This window comes from Cynoglossus semilaevis, chromosome 15 (genome assembly GCF_000523025.1).
Source record: "Cynoglossus semilaevis isolate Cse_v1.0 chromosome 15, Cse_v1.0, whole genome shotgun sequence".
NCBI lineage: Eukaryota > Metazoa > Chordata > Actinopteri > Pleuronectiformes > Cynoglossidae > Cynoglossus > Cynoglossus semilaevis.
In genome coordinates, this window is record NC_024321.1 from 6,894,185 (window position 1) to 6,899,178 (window position 4,994).

At 39.1% G+C, this 4,994-nt stretch overlaps 1 protein-coding gene across 1 annotated transcript in view; it reads right to left on the minus strand.

Moving 5' to 3' along the window:
* The window catches only part of pcdh11 (protocadherin 11), a 131,852-nt gene that overhangs the window by 81,644 nt on the left and 45,214 nt on the right, over positions 1-4,994 (minus strand). The window lies entirely within an intron of this gene.

The following is a 4,994-nucleotide window of genomic DNA, read 5'->3' on the forward strand; positions in this document are numbered from 1 at the left end:
CCCCCTTCTCCCTCTCCCCCCCCAACCCCCCCCCCCCCCCCCCCGCCTGACGCTTCTCCGCAGTGTGTGAAGAGCTCTGACAGCCAGTGAATAAGGAGAGGGTGTAACAAGTGTAAAAACATATATTTATAATGTTGGAATGTCAGAAATGGTGCACACTACTTTAAGAGGTATTTCACTAAAGGCTGCACTGTTGATTAACACTCTACTCTACACTGACTGCATACAAAAGCATTTACCTCAACCCGAAATTGCCTGTTTTGGGGTATTTTCCAATTGAGTACCAAAGCACTTGTATATGTGATGTTTCCTTTTCCTCAACTCGGCTGCTGTTCATTAGTAGATGGTTGGGCCTTAGGGCTGCTTTATTAGGGTTTTAGTCATTGCAATGTTGTTATTAAGTGTCTTAATTTGACATGCGAGCAAAGGAACACGCAACACATACCGCATGTTTAAATTATGCTACTGTAAGCCACAAGCTTAACTGCAGCCAACAAACCTTGTTTCTTTATTTTTCTTCATTTTATTTCCATTGTGTGATCATCCTCGATTAATGTCACTGTCAAGACCAAACCTGTGCTCATCAACACAATTATCCAGAAGTGACTGAAGCAAACGTCAATTCAGTGTTAATGTCACTTTATCCTTAAGCCATGGTTTTGTGCAAAAGAAGCCCTTCAAACATTGTTGAATATCAATTTAATGTGGAAAAGGCCTACACTGTGTCTTATGACGGTGTGTCAGTCAAGATAATGAACATAGAAGCATCATACAGAGAGCCTGACACAACATATGCATGCCTCCTTCTGTCTTCCTCCCATTTGGCATGTTTAGCTACTCTAATATGTGAGCTAAGTTCACTGCAGTGAATACTGTATGCACACAGAGAGACAAATGTTCAAAATGAACACCTGGAGGGTGCTGCATATATATATATATATATATATATTAGAAATTTTGAAACTGTGCCAGGATGGAGCCTCATTTGCAATTTACCAAAAAAAAAAAAAAAAAAAATGACTCAAGTACTTCAAACCAAATTTTCAAGATGCCAACTGGTGCTGCTGTGCGATGCACCAAGGGAGGGAATTCAACAGGGTTACATCTTGTGTAACGTTTTGTGCTTGCTTCTAACATGTCTTATATGCAGTTCTATCCTTGCACGGGTACAAAGTCATGATTGCTTTGGCAAAGAAAGAGGCCTAATTTACATGTGCTGTAGTCCTGGTGGTGCACGGGGGCCTGCCTTTGACCAAGGTTCCAGCACGCCTGCAGAAAAACATTGTAATTACAACCGACAAAGCTACTCTGTTCAGAACAAGTCTTAATATAGCAGGACCACATAGGTCCACTGGAACATCTTTCGTTTGCTAATATTTACTAATGATCATGGCAGAATAATACATTTGTGTGGTTTGACTTGTCGGCCTTTTCCAGTTTTTATGTGTTCTATCTTTTATTTCCTTTGATAATCTAAAATATATTCAGTAAGCAGGAAGTCTTCTTATTTCGTACAGATCTTGATTTCAACAAAGCATTGATACAGGTCTTAAAAATATCTCCTAGGAAAATCTCCTATTGGTTTTAATGTTTTTCTGTTCAAACATGTCTACCACAGTGCGTGCGCATCTTCAGGTAAACTTGGGGCTGTCGATCAATTTAAAAATCAGACTGAATCGCACAATTTTCCAAACAAACAGGGGGTTCCCAAAATGAAGGCATCGCATACTTGCCTCTGAGGTTTATTGCACTTATATGTAAGGCAGGGCAGAGTTAGGACAGAAGCACTGTTCATTTCTTCCGTGTTTTTGTTTGATTTTATGGAGAATCAAATATATAAATATATATAAAGCTGTTGGGAAAACAAAATAAGAGCACTTCTGTTTAAGATTGAGTTACTCATTGCATCAACATAATGTGGTGTTTAGTCACTCAGTAAACATCTGGCAGAGGTTTAAAACTAAATTTACCATTTAGAGACAATTTCCTTATCCAAGCTTGTTCCTGCCCTCCCAACATCACTGTTGTGTTGCACTAAATGTATGTAGAAAAAGGAAAACAATGGCATTAGAAGTAGTTTGCATTAACTCTAAATATATACAGTACATATATTATATATATTTTTTTGTTTTAAGAGTATTTTTAATGATTGGCACCACATGTACTTGTTGGTGCCAGTGTTAACAGGAACTTTGTTTTCTGATCAGAAACAACCAATCGTTAGTTCACTCAGCTAGTGTTAAGGTTGTTAGTTTGACCCTGCTAATGATTGTGTTATAGAAATAGTAACACTCTCTAATTTAATGTATAATAGTCTCAAATGAAAAATGAGTCATGCCCTAATTCAGAAGGAGGTCTCCTTGAATAAAGTATGACCCAATTCCATCTGTGGTAAAAAAAAAAAAAAAAAAGAAACAAAAAAAAAAAAGAAAAAGTTGTGAATATTACAACAAAGTCACATTCTAAAACAAAGGCCAGAAGGCAAACAAAGCAAAATAACTGTTGTTGCTCCAATAGTTAGAAGAGCGCGAGGACGGCTTGGTACAAAATGAGGCCACGGGAGGAGAGTCTTGATGAGAGCACCTTGCCTCGTCGTAGCGTCTTTGGGACACAGATGAATCGGTGCGGCGAGGATACACTTGACCCTATAACGTTGCATACTTGTCACCACCCAGAATACATTTCTTTCTTCAAAGTTTATTTCTTGGCCTGCTCTCGTCACTCACTCACTCACTCCAACCAATTTGTCTTTCTAAGCCGATCTGTGCCGCTGCCAACATGGGGATGATAGCACTGGGCCTCTCTGATCCAGGCAACGGCTAGGGAGCAGGCCAAGTGTTACGCGAGCCTCCCTGGGACACAGAGCGGGCGCTCCTGCCAGCTGATGCACGCCTCCAAGGCTGAGAGGAACTGGCTTTGTAGATGCTTTCAATTCGACACAGACTGGAGCTCATCTACTTCGTGGGGACGTTTTCTTTTGTGTTTGTGCTCTGCATTCATGCCCGTTTGTGTGTGTAAACTTATCACGCACAAGCACGCACTAGTGTGTGTTGGAAAGATTTTTTTTTTTTACAAATGTCTCCCAGTGTTTTGTGTGTTTGTGTGTGTGCATGTAGGGCAGTGCACAAAGCTGCTCTTTATATGTAGACAAAAATCCTGAAATGAGCCGAAGCTTATTTTTCTTTCTTGTTGTCTACAAATGTGTTTTTTTCCCCTTTGGTATCTTTTAAAAGTCAGTCCAGCCACCCACCATAAATGCCCTCATGCAAATAATTAAATGCCATTTAGACACTAAGTTCATCAGACACCGTCAGGCAGTGTGTAACTGCACTGTCTCCAGTCAGGTGGGCAGAGAACTAAACTTCAATGAAAGTCATTACATCACAACAGTTTTTACTTTGTTTTGATGAATGTTAATGCACATTTTGTTATCAAATGTTTATCCTATTTACTGATACATAAATGTTTACATTTTGACTTATCTACCTTGATGTTTCAGTCCTTATATTGGCAAAATATCTTGTGTTTTCAAGTAACAAATTATGCTTCCTTAAAATAACAGTATTTTAGTCACTTTAAAATAGTTTCATATAATTTATTTTTCCATTCTGATGAAGGTGTTCTTAATAGACACTCAAAAAATTTGAGGCTTTGTGGCTAAACTTTTTAAAGACATTCTATTCCATTCTATTGTATTTTAGTGGATAGGACTTGTAAAAGGTCGATGGCAGATGATGTGGTGAAGGACAAGGAAGAACAAGGAGAAAAAAGACCTGAGGGTGAAAACATTTCTCTACCTTTGGTTATAAATACTTATATTTAGATATATATTTTGAGGTAAATTAAAGTCTGACCTGTAAAATTATAGAATCCACGCCGCTCTAGCAAGCAGTCGACCCTTTGCTCAGCAGAGGTCGTCAACGTTGACCTTTGTTACAGCTTTGTTTTTACATTACAGCACATTACACCAACAATCTTTACTCAGTCAGCCGTGGACGCTGTAGCTAATGCACTTTATGCAGCACTACATGTAATTCCCATGACATAATGTCACGCATCAACTGTCTGGAATTACACCTTCATTTTTGCCTGAGAATTCAAACTTCAGGTAGCTTGTTAAATGCCAGGCTTGGACTTTGTCTCTGCAGACGCTGTTCACCACCTGACAAAGGAACACCAGCCTTTTATCTGTCTGAATGTGCTTCACTATTTGATTGGGAATGTATTTGGATGGCTTCAATCAGTTCCTCTTGTATGAGCACAGTTAACATGTGTGTGTGTGACTGCTCCTTGAGCGCTGATGGCAGCGATACGGGCGATTAAGGCCAGAGCCCAATCAAACCAGCTGCGTGCCATTCCCCCCATGGCAGCGCCAGGCATGTGTTCCAAACTACTCGCAGGCACAGAGACCTCAACCAAACCCCCAGTCTGGGGAGTTACGGCCACACATGAACTAGGATGTGTAGGCAGATTGGGGTTTTAGCAATACAAACAGTTTTCAGAGGCAAAGCTGCTAAGCAAGCAGAAATAATCTCATTGGTAGCGTTAAACCTCAATGGAGTTTTTTTTTTTTTCCTGTGCAGGCAGCATCGGCTGCTGTAAAATGCAGGAGCAAAGCAGGAGGTAAGGAATATCATGAATTTGTTATCTCACTGAATAAAAGAATGCCACTGAGACACTTATGCCGAGTTATCTGGGTTACATTGATCTGGTTTGGTTATTATTTATAATGTTTTTTTAAAGATTCTTAAATAATGCAGCTTTATCAAAGTATCTTATTAAACACATGGAGAATTGGAGCCAGGACAAACTAAAATACATTAAAATAGTCTGAAGAAAAAGTAGAAATACACAACTAAGATATAAAAACTGCCAACTTCATCACAAGCTTACAATCCCCTATCTATCTATCTATCTATCTATCTATCTATCTATCTATCTATCTATCTATCTATCTATCTATCTATCTATCTATCTATCTATCTATCTATCTA